We start from the raw sequence: 18845 nt of genomic DNA, 5'->3' as shown, positions 1-18845 counted from the left end.
TGGTGCCTCAGGTTAAGAACAGTTTCAGGTTAAGAACGGACCTCCAGAACTAATTAAGTTCTTAACCCGAGGTACCACTGTATTTTATTGTGGCTGTCACAGAGTTATTTAATTAAGGAGACATCACGTAAGGTTTGGCCTGTTTGTCCAATATAGAGAGCTGAAGGACACTGTTGGCATTTGATGGCATACACAATGTTAGACGAACAGGCCAAACCTTACGCCAAAGAATAAACGGACATAAATCCGACATCAGGAACCACAAGACAGAGAAACCAGTAGGAGAACACTTCAATCTCCCAGGACATTCTATACAAGATCTCAAAGTAGCTGTTCTATTACAAAGGAATTTCAGAAATAGACTGGAAAGAGAAGCTGCTGAATTGCAACTTATCACCAAACTTAAAACCATGGAGAGACCTGGTCTGAACAAAGACATTGGATTCTTATCTCATTATACATGACAAAGCCATTTTTCACCTTCTCACCCCTTGCTTTTTCCTGTAAGACCTATTGCAGTCGTTAAGAGTCGTCAACAGGCTCATCACAGCAATCTGCCAATCACCCAATCCCACCACCCTTCTGAGTAATACCCCTCCCCACCTTCTCACTATATAGAAGGGTCTGGTGACTTCTGTTTCAGTGTATCTGAAGAAGTGTGCATGCACACGAAAGCTCATACCAAGAACTAATTTAGTTGGTCTTTAAGGTGCTACTGGAGGAATTTTTTTATTTTGTTTTTGCTATGGCAGACCAACACGGCTACCTATCTGTAACTGTGTATTAGTTGTCTTTTTATTTGACATGTAGTATGTAGAATTCTAAACTGGAGCCATCTGCATGCAGGTACCAAGTTCCCACTTTCTAGATGTGATCCATTGGCACATGGATTGTGTTGCACCCAGCAGGCCATGGGTGCTAGACTCCCTTCTAACCTCCACCCACCCACTCATGCGCAAATAATGCATCTGGTTTTCATCAATCAAAGGCAGGAAAGCATGGTACCTATTTGCTGCACAGACGCACGTTTTATTTATTTATTAATAGAAACATTTATGTGCCCCCTTTCAGGTCCCACAATTGATCCTAAGGTAGCTTACAAACCCTGATATGCTAAATACTGAGAACAGTGAAAAACCTTTCTAAAAACAAACAAAAATGCCTTGATCCCCCAACCTGCCCATCAACAAAGGAGCCAGTCAGACCTCTCTTGGGAGAGAGTTCAACACCCAGGATGCTGCCACCTCTAGCTGTCAGGCTTCAGGATATCGTCTTCCTCCTCCGTGGCAGTAGATAAGCAGAACTAAGGAAAAGGAGTCTTCTTACCTGTTAGAAACTTTAATAATCACAGCAAGAGAACAAAGAACACATCTCCTAGAATGGCCGTGCTCCCAATTAAGGATTCCACCTCTTTCTGTCCCTATTAGTCTACTTCCCTTCTAGGTCTTGTAATCTGAGCTTATACCCTCTGTGCTTTCTATTCTGCCACTTTCTGAGCTCTCCGTGACTTTGGGGGGTGAATGCTGCCCACAGACTGTGAATCTGTTAACCCTCTCTCTCTCTCTTCCAGTGTTTCCTCTCCTAGCTGTTCCCCATCCAGTATTTCCCAGCTTCTGCCTTCTGAACTGTGCCCCTCTGCAAACCACTGTTCCAAATCTATACTGTCCTCCAGCTCCTGGGAAGATTCAGGATCAGGAGGAGGGGGTAGCTCCCACCTGTGCTGATCCCGGGGGAAAGGTTACCGTTGGCGTAGTCAAAGTCCGGTCCTGGGTCACTAGCCTGGAATCCGTCCACAAGGAGCAGGGCGAGGTCCGAAGCAGGAAGCCGGGCGGGGACAGGAGTACTGGAGAGTCAGGTCTGGGTCCGGGCAGGAACAGGTACTCAGCAACGACGTTGCTCCCACAACCTGGGACCGGGCCGACTGGCCTTTATCTGTTCTGAGGCCAGGGGCGGCCCCGGCCCCTAGGAGACCCGCCTCTCTTGGCCTTAAGGCGAACACTCCTCCTGGGAGAAACCAGTTCCCTTCGCCTCTCTGCCCTGAGCCTCTGCAGTTCAGGAGAGGCTGAAGGGTTACTGGGCCCAGGGGGAGACTCACCTGCAGGCACTGAGTCCTCAACCACCTCTGGAGCCAGAGTGGATTCACCTGGTGCCTGCTCCTGAGGATCCGGCACAGGTGCAGGCGCTTCAGAATCAAGGCCATGCCCCAGTTCAGCTGGCCCTGGAGGCGGGGACTCCTGTGCAGGCTGGGATTCCTCTGGTTCAGCCTCTGAATCGGAATCCCAGGCCATCACACCACCATTCTTCCTCAGTGCTGCCCTCCTCAGCACGGTCCCTGACGCTAGCCAGTATTCCTTTGATGGTGGAACATAGATCAGGACCCATGAGACCCCACTGGAGGAAGGAAGGTCCATACAGGAGGAGGTGGGGAAAGCCTTGCCCCAAACACTGTCACTTTGCATCCATTTTTATAAGTAATGGGCCGAAACTTTAATATCAGACTTTTCATGTGGGTGTACTCCCCTGAACATCTGTTTCAATTATCATGCCTTTCTTACGTGTTCCTAGGAAGAAGCGGGAACTCATCGTGATTTTCAGCTGAGGGAGCAGAATGAAAATGAACTTTGATAAGGTTTTCTGTAAACAAAAATATTGCATCTCTTGAAGTCAGTTACCTGACAGAAGACATTAGAGCAGAGGAACCTGAGATTGTGTTTAGACCTGGACATGTATTGTTAAATGTGACATGCTCAATTTATCATTAGTTATGAAGTGAAAACGGATGAATACACATTCAATTTAGTTCAGCTGCTTTCTTCATTTATCACACTCTTTCATCATCCATCATTCCCCCCTCCGCACCCCTTTTGATTTAAACAAATAACACACTTTCATAAGTTTAATCTAATTAATCATAATTGTAATGTAATGTTCCCTTAATGAACCATACATTGGGCTTTATAAAGTTTGCGGCAGATTTTAATAAAATCAGCTCCAGATAGAATCTACAACTCGTCTTGTTTCCCCCAAAAACTACCAACCGCTTTTCCTGTTATTGTTTCGGCTGATAATGATGATGACAGATCGGTCACTCGAGCGAATTGTCCTTGTAGAAAGAACAGTTCCAATATATTGGAAAGTGTTCGTCATTATATGAGACAAGATATATATTTAAGGACAGATTAATTGAAGCAGAAGCAAATCAGAAAATCAACCCAATGGATTTTTCCACTTTATCGCGGCAGAAGAGGCAATACTTCCTATCTCGCTGGGCCATCACAAACACCACTGGCTGGGCAAAGGAAGTGTCAGCTCACTTAAGAAACGGGAGAAGACTGTTCAGATATTCTTCATCATATTTACCTCTTAATTTCTCACATTTCTATTGAATGGGTAGATCTTACCTCCTAAGAGCACAACTCTGTTGAGTTTGTTTCAAGTCACTTCCTAACTTGGAAGTAGCATGGCGGTTCTGAGCTCCTAATAGTGCAGCCATTGTATATGGCTGTTTTGGATGAGGTGGCCAATCTTGTGAATGGGCACGGGTTGGACATTGCAGCAAGCTTTTGCAAACGTAGCAAGTTGCATTCTCTGGCTGTATAAAACACATTTTCTTCTGGAATCAATGGCAGGTGGGTACTTGTTTTTTGCTACACAGTTCACACATGATCCGGATCAGCGGCATATTTTTGGACCCCCAAAAAGCGCTTCTGGAGAAATTGGTTTCATTCTGAAAATAAAAGCTCATTGCTGAGTGATTCTGCAGCTCCTCACTTGAAAGCAGATGTAGGTGGTCATAGCAATGAAAGGTGTGGTCCCACCTGTCTAATTTTGGGGGCCTCAAAATTTAGAAAATAGGGGGGATTGAGCATTTGGGGAGGATTATTTGGGGGGGAGGCCAAAAATCGCTCACCCGCCAGAACGCAGCACACAACCGCTCGTGTCACTTACAAAAAAGGTTTACATACTGCACTCTCATAAAATATCAGGGTGGTGTACAGCAGTATAAAAACATAAAACCCTTAAAAGCAGTCTAGAACTAACATGAAAATAGATGATACGCAGGATCTCAGTGATCAGGCTGGTATATAGCCTTGAGGTAGCCTGAGCCCAAGTTGCTCAGGCCTTTGTGCCCATGCTTTAAGATAGTAGGGTTCAAAATCTGTTTTCCTGCCATTCTTGTAATTGCCTTCCCTGCCTTTCTCAATGCAACTGGCTAATTTGTAGTGGTGTCAGAGCGAGTCTGGCCAATAAGTGTAGGGCAACTAAGCCCAACGGGTAGCTTCAGAACTAGAGGTACAAGAGGTCCATTTTTTAAAGAAAATTAATAGTACAGTGGTATACAGTGGTACCTTGGTACTCAAACAGCCTGGCTCCCAAACATATCAGCTCCCGAACGCCGTAAACCCAAAGCTCCTGCAGCCAATTGGAAGCCACGCCTTGGTTTTTGAACGGTTTCAGGAGTCGAACAGACTCCTGGAATGGATTAAGTTCGAGAATCAAGGTACCATTGTAAAATGAACTAAGCCATGTCCTCAGGGCCTGGGCACCATTGATTTTCCAAGGGTGCCTTGCTAGTGAGGAGTGGCTGAACAGCTACAGAGCTCTTTGCTGCAAAGGAACATGTGACCTTTGCTGCTTCTTGTGCAGTTGCTGCTGTTTGCCCCCAACTTCATAAGCTCGCTTGGCTCTTTCCCTCCCTATTCCCCACACTCCCGTTTCTGGTCTTACTTTTGCAGCAGAGAGAGATGCACATGGTTTGTCTGCGCCTCAATTCTCTCCCAAGTCAGATGCAATCGTGGTTACATGGAGGGGAAGAGAAAAATCACCCCTTCGGAGGTTTCGCCCATCAAGTAGATGATCAGTCAAAGTCCTCCAAACACTTTAGCAGAGGTTGCTGTCACTCTTCCCATTATCCTGGCTCTGTAGGCTCCAGTCCCCTTGTCTCCCCCATGCTGCTCTCCCCATCACTTCCGTAATGCCCCTGACAAGCTTTGGCTCTGCAATCTTCTCGGTGACACTTTGCCCCTCTGCTCGTCCTCCGTTTCTCCTTGCGTTTCCTCCGGCACAGCTTCGCTAATGCCCCGAAAGCCGTTACTTGCCATTAGAAAATGGCCAGAAGCACGGCTATCAATTAACGTTAAGTGTAAAGCATGAGCTCTTGTTAATCATTCATTATCCTCGTGCTGCAATAGCACAAGTCGCAGGAGTAGCCTGTCCAATAATCCTTACGGCCCCCAAGGTGCCCATCAACTGCAATACTGATTACTAAGCTCCTGCATTATCCGGAGGAGATATATATGAACAGAGTCCCGCACAATTTATAGGATGTCACCAGCAGCCGGAGAGTTCGGCCCCAGCGTCCCCTGTGACATTGCAAAGGATCCTGGAGCACACCTCTCGAATCAGGCTGTGTGGCCTTCATGCAGCCTTAGAAAATCGAGAAGCTCAGTGCTACAGCATCTGCTTTGCATGCAGACCCCAGCTACCATCCCTGGCATCTCAAGGCAGAGACGGGAATGTTCCCATTAGAGCTGCTGGCAGCCAGTGTTGACCATACACAGCTGGAGGGACCAGCTGGAGGGAAGGCTGTGGTTCAGTGGTATCAGCATCTGCCTTGCATGGACAAGGTTCCAGGTTCAATCCCTGGAGTCTCCAGATAGGACTGGGAGTGAATTGTGCCTGAAAACAAGGAGCATAGCTGTCAACTTTTCCCTTTTTTTAAGGGAAATTCCCTTATTCCAAATAGGATTCCTCGCAAGGAAAGGGGAAAGTTGACAGCTACACCCAGGAGAGCCCCTGCCAGTCAATGCACATGACACTGAGTTAGATGGAGCAACGGTCTGACTCATTCAAAGCTAGCTCCCTATGTCCCCAACAGCAAAACTTGGGCCTGGCCCCCTGGGTGTCATGGCAGGACACTTAAAATGGCAATTCAGTTACAAAGGCATACTTAAGTCTAGCTTAAAATGGTGGCTGAGCTTGGAGCTCAGACAAAGCGGATGTTCGCACATTGCTGGCAGAGCAGAAAGAGATGGAAAGAGGAAGGAGATGTGCCCAGGTAGGTAGGAGAATATATATCTATGCCCTCCCCCTGTCAGGGCACAGTGGGAGTGTCTCTCACAGAGTTCTCTCACAGAGTTCTCTCTAGGAAACTTAAGGGGGAAATCTGTGAGCTTCAGCTCCTATCATGTGCTCATCTAGCAAAACATGAATTGTTGGTTTGGCCGGATTTTAAATATCCTACTGTGCCTCCATGGCAACTACGGTGGCCGAAGAAGGCTAGGTGATGGCTGGCACTCTCAATGACACAGATATGGTGCCTGGCAACCAGAGAACAGGCCTTTTCTGCAGTGGCCCCACACATGTAAAATCCTTGGACAACTGACTCTGTGGTCATTATGGGATCAGTCATTTGAACAGGAGTTTTTACTTCAGCTGTGGTTGTTGTTTTGACTTTGCTTGGTTCAATTCATTGTACACAGTACTGCAATTTTCATAACTGTTTCTTCCTCTTCCTCCACATTGAGTAAGCAACACTGTGGGGAATAAATTTGGAAGGGTGGGCTAGATGGGCCATTGGTGTTGTTGTTGTTAAAATTTGTATACATCCCTTCATCTGAAGATCACAGGGCGGTTTGCAACCTAAAATTACAAAATGAGGACACAAAGTACCTAACAAAAAAACAAAAACTAATAATAATAATAATTTATTTGTATCCCACCCTCCCAGGCCGAGGCCTGGTTCAGAGTGGCTAACACAATAAAACAACGCATTATGCATAAAAACACACATCAATCAATTAAAATACATCTTAAAATTAATTCCGACAAGTTAAAATCTGGGCAGGTGGCAATTATCAGGTTGGAATTGAGAGTGGTTAATACTTGCCAGGACCAACTGTTTCCACTGATCATACAAGGACCTGTGAGCAGGTTGGGGGCCTCCTTCGGGCTTGCTTTATACAAAGGAAAGCAAGTCAAACTGCATCCTGCCCAAAGGCCTGGCAGAACAGCTCCGTCTTGCAGGATGGAAAGATGTCAAATCCTGCAGGGCCCTGGTCTCTTGTGGGAGAGTGTTCCACCTGGCTGAGACCGCAGCCAAAAAGGCCCTGGCTCTAGTCGAGGCCAGTCTAATTTCCTTGGGGCCGTAAGGTCCTCTGTGGGGCATACCAGAAGAGGCGGTCCTGTAGATACGAGGGTCCAAGGCTGTATAGGGCTTTTAACCCTTCTCCCACAAGTACATTGTTCCTATGTTCTTATTGTCTCTGACTCTTGGCCATGCTGGCTGGAGCTGAGGCTTGACAACCATATGTCAGGAGTGCTCTGATGGTGTTTCCTGCTTGGCAGGGGGTTGGACTCGATGGCCCTTGTGGTCTCTTCCAACTCTATGATTCTATGATTCTATGATTCTATGATTCTAAGCTGGAGTCCCAACAACATTTGGTAGGCCACAGGTTCCCCACCTTTGGTTTATAGCAAGCAGAGGCGCATTCTAAAACGCACATGTGGCAAAGCATCCTAGGATAGTAAAGAAAATCTGCTTGGCCACTGCCAATTGCTAAATAAGAGCATAATTAAATTTTTTTTCCACCAAATCACCCTGAATCCTACCACAAATCAATGGGCTCTCCTAGCCGAAGATGCACTGACTCTATTTTAGCTCAATGAAAACAAAATCAATGAAGGCCAATTATAGCCCATCTCATTAGAGTATGCAAATAATGGGCCATACAAATCAGAATTCAAATCCCCGCTCCCAGTAGCAGCAAAGAGGAGAGAATCACGTTGGAGGTGATTCAGAGAAATGTGCGTGGTGATGCTGGCCTCTAGCTGTTTCATGCTGCAGAATGCCGGCTTGTGTTGTGGGATTTCCTTCTAGCGCATTCAAAAGGAACAGGCAATAGGTTTTCCTTTTGAAGAACATCCATTCTCTGCTTGCAGTTCACTCTGCATTCTGCCTCCCGGTAATCAGGTACCTTGGTCTCCCGAACATATTTCAGCATAGAAATTTCACAGATGGCCTACGCTGCTAGAAAATGCTAATGCATGCATCCGAGGAAATAGGAGATACCTCTTTTTGAAAAAGCTCACGCTTCCATAATCTTCATGCTAATATCTGGCGAGAAGCCACTTTCTGGAACATGAGATTGTTCGGCAAGATAGACCAATGACAATTACCTAAATTTCTTGGGAAGTAGCATAATTGTTTCCAGCCACAGATTGCAGCAAAATCTTGTCCAACAGGACACAGGGCAGGGGTGGACCTTGGTAAGATGCCACCCTGTGCTAGGCCATTTGATGCCCTCCTGCCATCCCTCATGGCGCTGGCTTAAGCCAGGCTTTGGGGAAGAGTTAGGAGGGCTCTAGGAACCTGCCAGAGCCCTCATGCTCCCTGACCGGTGCCGGGCAAGGGCTTACCGGACTTTGAGAATGAGCCCTTCTCAGCTGTGCACCCGGTGCAACTGCGCAGCTCGCACTCCCCTAAATTTGCCCCTGCACAGAGGTGTGCATAGCAGTGTTGTGAGTTTGGAGAGCGAGAGTAGGCTGTAGGCCAGGGCCCTTCTAATGCCTGGATCCAGCAAGTGTAAGCCAGGCTAGCTTCCTAATGAGGTGATGGGCCATTAAAGGGCTCTGTGTGAGACGGCCAATGGATGGGCCCTCAACCTGTGAATCGTTAGAAAGACACAGAGTTGAGAGCGGAGAGTTGCAGTGCTAGAAGCTAGAAGCAAATCAGCAAGCTGGAGAGAGTCTAAGCGATGTTTGATTTTTATTTGAATCCAAGATGGGAGAAACAAGGCCCTCTGGGAGGGTTAATGCTGTGAACCTCTCCATCATAGGCTCAGGTTGTATATATTTGTCAATAAACCATAGACCATAAAGACACCACAGTCTCCGCTGTGCCTCAGTTCCTGGACCCCTGGAATCACACACCACTTGGAGATTGGGGTGGCACGCAGCAGTAGTATATGTAGCTAAATCTTAGAATCACAGAATCGTAGAGTTGGAAGGGATCCCTAGGGGTCATCGGGTCCAACCCCCTACAATGCAGGAATCTCATCTAAAGCATCCATGGCAGGTGGCCATCCAACCTTTGCTTAAAAACCACCAAAGAGAGGATTCCAGTGTTGGAAGTAAAGCAACAATACTTGGAATAAGTCACTGAATCAGTGGGGGGAGATAGAAAGGCAACTTATTCTTCTCTCACTGATTCCTTCCTGTGTAACCACTTCTTGTCATGTAGAGCATGTGTCTCCTCATGCTTTACTTACCTCCTTCCTGCTGCTGCTTCAGTTAGCTAGTGTTAGACCCAAGGCTGGCCTGCTCATGAGGTGGGCTAAGGCATCTGCCTCGGATAGAAACCCAAGAAGCTATGCCCTCACACGCACCCCACCCCACTGCTTCTGCTGGGGAAGGGGCATCTGCAATGCCAGTGGTTTCCAGTGAGATCTCACAAGACCTTGTTTGTTCTGCAAGAGCCAATGAAATCTCACCATGACTCCCCTCAGTGGCTGCCATTTTGCAGGAGCCGCTACACAACGTAAGTAAAGGAGGCTTCTGGCAGTTCCCTCACTGCAAGAAGTGAAGTTACAGGGAACCAGGCAGAGGGCCTTCTCGGTAGAGGTGCCCGCCCTGTGGAATGCCCTCACATCAGATGTCAAAGAGATAAACAATTATACGACCTTCTGTAAACATCTGAAGGCAACCCTGCATCAGGAAGCTTTTAATGTGTGGTGTTCTGTTGTGTTTTTGTATATTCTCTTGGAAGCCACCCAGAGTGGCTGGGGCAACCCGGTCAGATGTGTACACACACACACACACACACACACACATATTATTGTTAACAGATTGAGGCAGGCGGGTGTGGGGACTCCCTGGTCCTGAATGGGGTAACTGTGCCCCTGAAGGACCAGGTGCACAGCCTGGGAGTCATTTTGAACTCACAGCTGTCCATGGAGGTGCAGGTCAATTCTGTGTCCAGGGCAGCTGTTTACTAGCTCCATATGGTATGCAGGCTGAGACCCTATCTACCCGCGGACTGTCTCGCCAGAGTGGTGCATGCTCTGGTTATCTCTCGCTTGGACTACTGCAATGCGCTCTACGTGGGGCTGCTTTTGAAGATGACCCGGAAACTACAGCTAATCCAGAATGCAGTAGCTAGTCTGATGACTGGGAGTGGCCACCGAGACCACATAACACCGGTCTTGAGGAGGCACCTTCCCATTTTGCCTCGAGTGGCAAAACATGAAGTGCTGCCCCTGGTTTGACCTTCCTCTTGTTAACTTCTGGTCCCATGTTGGCCACATGTAAGCCTGTGCTCATAATAGTATTATTTGCCAGGAGTAATAAACCTTAAATTTCTTTATTCTTTTCACCAGCAGTCTTACCAGACTATTTATTTTTGCGTGGCAAGATATATATGCCAAACTCCCAACATCCGACTGTCCTCTGTGAAGTAGGAAATGTGACTTCAGCCAAATGCCTTTAAGAAACTTCAGAGGAGGGCATCAAAGAAAGAGATCCGCCTGCACAAACAAAAATTATCTGTGTGAGCCTGCACATTGTTTCTTTAAAGTACATTCAAAATACATTTCCCCCCCTCAAAGAATTCTGGACAATGTAGTTTTGTTGAGGGTTGCTGGGAATTGTAACTCTGTGAGGGGTAAACTGCAATACCCAGAATTCTTTGAGAGAAAGAAAATGCTCTGAATGTACTCTAAGTGTATATGTGCAAACACAAGCAAATTTATCCAAAGGTGAAAACCTCTAGCGGACCAAGCTGGGGATGATACAAACTTTCAAGTATTAGGAATCCATTCTGTACTATACAATTAAGAGTCGCTGGCCCCTCCTGTGTCCTACTTTCCAAGTCTTTCAAGGTGCTTCTAAAAAAAAAATTTTTTTTTATTGCTGTTAGATTAATGGATCCACTTTGACAAGTTCACCATGACCCCGGAAATGGAAGCAGCTAAACACTGGAGTAAGAGAGAAGTTGGTGGAAAACCTAAAAGGAATTTTATGTTCCTTGGGTGGTAATTACTGTATAGCACTATGATATTTTTTAAAATGTAAAAATCGTGCTGAGAGTAGGAAAGCTCCCTGCAGATATTTTATATGCATATGTGAAATCTCAGAGCTGACGCTCTGAATCCGAAAAGCCCCTTCTTTATCCTGGTGTGCTTTTGCCATTTATGTCTGCCCATTTATGTCTGTCCTCTAATATATAAATATATAAAGATGCCTGATTGGAATGATCCCTTCTGGTCTGATCACAAGCTCTACTGTATAAAGGGGAAGAGAAGGTGAATGCTGAAAAGGTCTTTTGATGTGGGGTCAAAGAAATATTGTATTTCCAAATAACAGCCACGGATAGAGAGGTGCTGTGGCTAGGGATGTTGCAAAACTAGATTTTGAGTTTCCATGAGATGATCTTCATAGCAAACAACTGCATCTGTGTAGCCAACATGGTACTCTCCAAAGGCAGTTGCACTACATCTCCCATCCTACCTGACCATAGGCCATGCTGGCTGAGGCTGATGGGAGTTGGAGTCCGACAACATCCTTCAAAGAACCTGCTGAATCAGGCCAGTGGTCCATCTAAATCCAGCATCCTTTTCCCACAGTGTGCGGCTAGATACCTATGGGAAGCCCCCAAAGCAGGACGTGAGTGCAACCGTGCTCTCCCTACTTGCGATTTTCAGGGCCATACATTGGCTCACCCTGAGCTGTGTTACCTGTCAGCAGCCAAAGGCCCCCATACTAAATCTGCCCACTGAGATGTGGTACCCGTTGGGCAAAAGAGCTACAGAGAAGTAGCAGCTGTGGGAAGGAGGTTAGTTGTCAGGTGAGGTTGCTCAATGCCATCCTCAACAGCCCTCACTCCCTTTTCAAAGTCTTCCTTCAGGAACAAAGTAGTTTGTTTTGTTTTGTTTTCAGGTCCTCTGCTGGGCACCGCTGGGTTCACCCGCAGCCGTGACTGAGGCGAGTCCAGCTGCCATTTTGGTTTCCCACAATGCCCCAGGACAAGTTTCTGTCAGGGGCATTGTGGGAAATTAAAACAGTGACTTTTCCCCAGCAGAGCACCACAGGCAGGCATCTGCCCAGACATGCCATGGAGCCTCTTGGGCTTGCCGATTGGAAGGTTGGCGGTTCAAATCCCCACGACGGGGTGAGCTACCGTTGCTCTGTCCCAGCTCCTGCCAACCTAGCAGTTCAAAAGCACACCAGTGCAAGTAGATAAATAGGTACCACTCTGGTGGGAAGGTAAACGGCGTTTCCATGTGCTCTGGCTTCTGTCACAGTGTCCTGTTGCGCCAGAAGCAGTTTGGTCATGCTGGCCACATGACCCGGAAAACTGTCTGTTACAAACACCTGCTCCCTCGGCCTGAAAACGAGATGAGTGCCACAACCCCATAGTCGCCTTTGACTGGACTTAACCGTCCAGGAGTCCTTTACCTTTTACCTTACCTAATGCTAGCTCTGTTGGATTGCTTTGAAACTATCCTCATATTAAACGTCTCTCTGGTGGCTTCTTTGAAATGCCAAACGGAAAACAGCTATAAATGTGCTCAGTCTTAACAGAAAACACTCTCAAGAGGTTTGGAGTGGATTTTTTTTTCCTAAAGAAAGAAAGCTTGGTTTAAAACAAAAAACAAAAGAGCCACATACTGAATGCGGAAAATGGACAGAACAACTTGGGAAAACGTTTTATTTTTAGCAACTTCCTCCAAAAAGGAAGAACAAGGAAATTGCAGTGTTAGATCTCTCATTAGATCCTATTAGAATTTTATTAGGGATAAAGAGATAATTATTTCATTACCTGCTGATGGCAGCAGAAATGTTAGCAGTGCAACAAGGGGAAAACAGTTGAAGTACCAAGAGGTTTTATTAAAAAAAAAAAAAATCATTTTTCACTTTTACAAAAAACACAATAAGATTCATCTAAATATAATATACAGATTTAGAAGTACCAAGAGTTATTGATTGGGAATAAAGAGTTGGAAATGAATTAGATTTGCAAAATCAACTTATAAAAAAATAAGGAGTGAGGATGAAAAGGAGGTTGAATACATTATTTTGAGTTCATTTTTAGATATTATATTAAGGATTCTATTGTAGGTGTGATGAGTTGAATTAGATTATCGACTAAAGCATTTTTAACTAAACCACTTAATTATTATTTTTTTAATCGCTAAGTGCTGTACAGAAATGCAACATAAAAACAATTCAACAGTTTTCACAAAAACAGAAAAGATAAAAACCAGCAAAAGTAGTGCTATAAAAACAGGAGCTCAGTAATGGAGTCCAATCCTATGGCTCAGGGGAAATCTTGGCAAAAAAGAATTAGGAAACTAATTGAAATGTATATAACATGTTAAACCGAGGATTAGAGGCTTAATATATGTAATTACTGATTTAGTATAGGTGGAAAAGAAATTATAAAGTAAAGTAATTGGATATGTGTGATTAAGAGGTTGGCATTGTATTCCCTCATATTGATACCTATGCTTTTATTTATGAGCAGTAGCCAACTGGAAGCCTGCAAGGACATGTACAATATTTAAATATGAAATAAATTCTACTATTTTTTTTTTAAAAAAAGTGACATTTTTTTGCAGCTCCCAGGTTTTGGGGGAGGCAGGAGAGTCAGAGGTGCCCAGCTTCTGTGCACAGCAAATCAGCCGACGACATCAGGGCAGAGAGTTGATAGTTCTGAAATGCCCACACTTGGTGTAACTCTTTGACTGGAGAGCAAGAAGGCAAAATGTCATAGCCAAACTCAGCACAGGTGGCGGCAGAAGGAGGATGAGAAGAGCAACCACCCCCTAGACCAGCTTTTCCAACCTGTGGTACGCTGGTTTGACATCAACTGATAGGAAGTGCCTACAGAGGGTGGTGAATACAGCACAAGATATTATGGGCTGTCCCGTGAATCCGCTGGATGACATTGCGGAAGAACGTTGCCTCAGGAGAGTGAGGAAAATTCTCAGGGATGAATCACACCCTGGCTGGCACTTCCTTGATCTCCTGCCCTCGGGCAGAATATATAGAAGCATGATTAGTCGCACCAACAGGGTAAAGAACAGCTTCTATCCGTGGGCTGTTAGGCTGCTGAATGAAAAGATAACAACAGGGCAAGTGACTTTCGGGTTTGGTGGGTTTGAGTCAGTAAACGAGGGGAATTAAGACAAAGAGAGCTGAGTGGGGGGTGCTCGTGTAATCTCACTATATACAAGTTGTACACGTGACAATAAAGTATTTCAATTTAAGACTGCCCACCTATCTTCAATATCTTTCCTTCTTTCTTTCTTTCTTTCTTTCTTTCTTTCTTTCTTTCTTTCTTTCCTTTAATACAGGACAAATACAGGACAAAGCCTTCTCCCTCCACCCCTGGCCAAGAACAGACCCTACAAGCGTCCCTTTTTCCAGGGACATCCCTGATTTGGAGAAGCCATCCCGGTTTCTGATTTGATCCCGCAATGTTCCCCTCTTCCTTAGCACGTCCCTGTTTTCATTGGAGAAATGTTGGAGGGTATTAAATTATCCGACCCCTAAGCTGTCTGAAGGCAATCCTGTATAGGGAAGATTTTTAAAATGTTTTATGAGGTGCTTTTTTTCTGAGGGGGACACTTACCCCTAAACATTTTGTGAATCTTTATACTTTTGTCCATTTACTGTATTTATATTTCCCAATTTGAACTATAAAATTGTGTTTTTCTTGAGTCAAAATGAGAGCATCTCTAAACATTTTTTTTAGAAAAAAAGCACTGGTTTTATTATGTTTTTATATATGTTGGAAGCCGCCCAGAGCAGCTGGGGCAATCCAGTCAGATGTGTGGGGTATAAATAGTAAAATTATCATTATGGAATGGGACGTCCCTATTTTCATCCGAGAAATGCTAGAGGGTATGCAAGAAACACACTTCTCCCATTCTGTGCTCTCCTCAATATTTCTTTTTCAGACACCACCCCTGAAACTGGGGACAAAATGGGCCTCAGCAGCACGCAGTCTTCCTCCAAAAAGAAATGTACAGTGAATTAAACCGCTTCTATGTCTTGTTGGCCACGTGTGCTTCAGCTCCCTTCTCTTCTTTTTAAACCAATTTTTCTTAAGAACCCATTTAAAGAGAGGTCACGCTCACTACGACAGAGCATTGAAGGCTGATATGATGTCTGTTTGTGAGGGAGACGGAGGGAGGGAGGGAGACTGTCTGATTGACTGAATTAGCTCGGTGAGCAGGGAAGTTAGTGTCATTCAAAAACGAGGTCTTACAAGCACCGGCTTCTTCATAAAGTAAATTTACCTTTTCGTTATTATTTACTGAGTATGCCTGGATTTCATTTGTATGGATTTTTATTCGGCAAATAATAAAAAAATGAAATAAAAATAGTACAGACAATCTAATAAGATGGGGATGGCAAACATTATTTGGAGTCTGTATTATGATCCTGAGGTCATGATTCTTTCTTTTCTTTTTCTTCCCCCTTCAGTTTAAAGCTTGCAATAGATTATGGGTGCAATTCTGCAGGGAGTTCTCTTACGCAAACCCCACAGAAATGACTCTTACCTGTGAGTAAACGTGCACCCATGCTGTGGGTAGTAGTCAACTAAGCCTTACTCAAACTAGACCCACTGAAATTAATGAACATTTCTACTCTGAGTAGAACTTAGCTGTCAATTTAAAGCATTCTTAAACCACTTTTAACCGTCATAGTTCCTTCATAAAGAATTATGGGAACTGTTGTGTGTTTAGGGTGCTGGGAGTTGTAGCTCTGTGAGGGGTCTCCTAACTAAACACAATAATAATAAAATGACATCCAACGGCATCCAAACTTTGACCGAAATCTGTTCCTTATTTTCCTGAACCACCATGCAAAATTCCATTGCAGTATCTTAAGAGGCGTTAAATGCAGAGTAAATAAATTCCCAAATATATATATAGGAGATGCTGGTAGATGCTTCTTCTTGTCCATTCATTATTATTTTTTGGAAAAAAAATTAGCTGACGGTTTATCATTTTCATTGCATTTTTATTATCTGCTTTGAAAACAGGTAGCGCAGAGAAGTAGATTATGTAAACCTTTGTAAACTGTAGGATCACCTTAACGGTTTTTTTAAACGTTTGAGGTGTTAAAATGCCTTTGCATTTGTGCTTTTACGTGAATTCAATTTATTACACCAAATACATGGTTCTAACTGAAAAAGTGTGCAAAGGTTGTGACAAAGACGAGAAAGAAAAGTAGATTACTTACCGGTACTTAGAAAAGCCATAAATATAGAGAAGGAAGGACATTTTGAAATAAAATATGATGTAAGAATGGTTGGGACATGAGATAGTAGTTAGAATCAAGGGGTTCAGTGCATTCATTTCAATGAGAGTGTGAATGAAGACTGTGCCACTGAAATTTGTGGGACTTTAAAGTCCTTGCTGATAGCTGCATCCTCCCAGGTTTTTTAACCGTAGATTGCTTTGTAACATTTGCAATGCAGACAGGAGTGTGAGAAGCAAATGGAGGAAACAAAATGGATTTTTCCATAAAATTCCATCGTTTTGTTATTTTCTGCCTAGCACTCGTATATGCATTCAAATCAAAGGTCCTCTGGGTATATACAAAACCACACACTTTGCTTTTGGCTTGGCTCTTGGATAAAATAATTTACAACACTACCACCTTGTGGCAAAAGAACTGCATTTGTTTAAGGTAAAGGTAAAGGTACCCCTGCCCGTACGGGCCAGTCTTGACAGACTCTGGGGTTGTGCGCCCATCTCACTTAAGAGGCCAGGGGCCAGCGCTGTCCGGAGACACTTCTGGGTCACGTGGCCAGCGTGACATCGCTGCTCTGGCGAGCCAGAGCCGCACATGGAAACGCCGTTTACCTTCCCGCTGGTAAGCGGTCCCTATTTATCTACTTGCACCCGGAGGTGCTTTCGAACTGCTAGGTTGGCAGGCGCTGGGACTGAGCAGCGGGAGCGCACCCCGCCGCAGGGATTCGAACCGCCGACCTTTCGATCGGCAAGTCCTAGGCGCTGAGGCTTTAACCCACAGCACCACTTGGATCTTGCAACGTGTGGATTCAAAGGCATATGCTAGACCCGGTCAGCTTTTCCTACATTAGCTCTATCTAGTGCCATGATTCCTAATTTTGGGCACATGCCTCACGGGGGGGGGGGGGCAATTTGATTGGGGGGGGCAATTCGGGAATGTGTTATTAACAGTGAACGGCCTTTTAGGCTTCCTCCACGTGAATAGGAGTTCACTTTTTGAATAATAAGAATTATATGTCACTGGGGTGGGGGGAGGCATCAGGATTTTAGAGATGCTTAGGTGGGGCATGGCCAAAAAAAAAAGGTTGGGAACCACTGGTCTACTGCAACTGATGCCTCAGCTGGTCACCATTCTGTGCAAATGAAGCTTACTCATTTCACAACAGCAACAGGCATCTGAGAGATCCGTCTTTGTTAGAAGTCTGCAGGCTCAGAGCTGGCTCAAGTTTCAGAAAAATAGCTCAAGTAGAATCAGCGGTGCAGGTGGGTCATTTTAGACTCTGGAGTTAATATTGTTACTGGAGGTGGGGTGTGCTCTTTCAGGCCTGTCTTACCCATAGAGGCTAGTGGCGCGGGACGCCAGGGCGCCAAGTTCTGGAGGGCGCCAGGCGAGAGTCCAGGGAACACCGAATGAGTGCGCTGAGTCAGTTAGCGAGGGTGCATGAGCCGCTCCCACAGAGCGTCGGCTCAGTTTTTTCCCTTTTAGCCTGCAGGCGCCGAAACGCTCAGCACAGGCCCGCTCGCTCGGTGTGCTGCCTGCCGTGGCCATGGCGGCACAAAGCGGCTACCTAGTCCAGCATCCTCTTCTCAGAGTAGCCAATCAGATGCAAACTGGACTGTCCACCTGGTAACTGGTATTTCAGAGGCATATTGCTCAACAGTGGAGCTAGAACCTAATCATCATAGCTAATAATAATATATAATAATTTATTATTTATACCCAGCCCATCTGGCTGGGTTTCCCCAGCCACTCTGGGCGGCTTCCAACAAAACATTAAAATACAGTGGTCTGTGAAACATTAAAAGCTTCCCTAAACCTGGCTGCCTTCAGATGTCTTCTAAAAGTCTGGTAGTTGTTCTTCTCCTTGACATCTGGTGGGAGGGCGTTCCACAGGGCAGGTGCCACTAGTGAGAAGGCCCTCTGCCTGGTTCCCTGTAACTTGGGCTTCTTGCAGTGAGGGAACCACCAGAAGGCCCTCAGCACTGGACCTCAGTATCCGGGCAGAACAATGGGGGTGGAGACGCTCCATGAATTTTGTCTATTTCTCCTTTAAAGCCATCTGTGAGATCACAGCATTTTGTGTGAGTGCATTCCGTATCTTCTAGTCCATGCATCTCCCATGCAGGCACTGCCAGGCTTAAGATCTGGATCAGCATCCTTGCCCCATGTCTGCGGAGGCTACATAAGAGAGAGGGTCTTCCCTGTGATGGTACCCAAGACTGTGGGACGCCCACGCTGAGGCCCTGCACTCTGCCAACTGCTCAGCCTCCACAAAGTACAGGCAGGGAATCCCATCCAACTTGCTGGGCTATGATGGACAGCATCTTCCTTTCCCTTGTGCTGCATTCTGGAATCCAAGCAGCAAGAGTTCTCCATTCCACCTATGCCCTCCTCAAAAAGAGAGAGATACAGCCTGAAGGGCCAATTTGCCGGCACATCTACAGCATCGATACCGTCGCCCCATTTAAGCTGTTTGCAAGTGGCATGTCAAAAAAGGAGAGCCTTGCGTCTGTTTGTGAATGGTGGGTGCACATGATTGATGGGTCATCAGAACACACAGGTGTTTCCCATGAGCACCA

This window comes from Podarcis cretensis, assembly GCF_951804945.1.
Source record: "Podarcis cretensis genome assembly, chromosome: 9".
NCBI lineage: Eukaryota > Metazoa > Chordata > Lepidosauria > Squamata > Lacertidae > Podarcis > Podarcis cretensis.
This window is presented reverse-complemented; position numbering follows the sequence as displayed.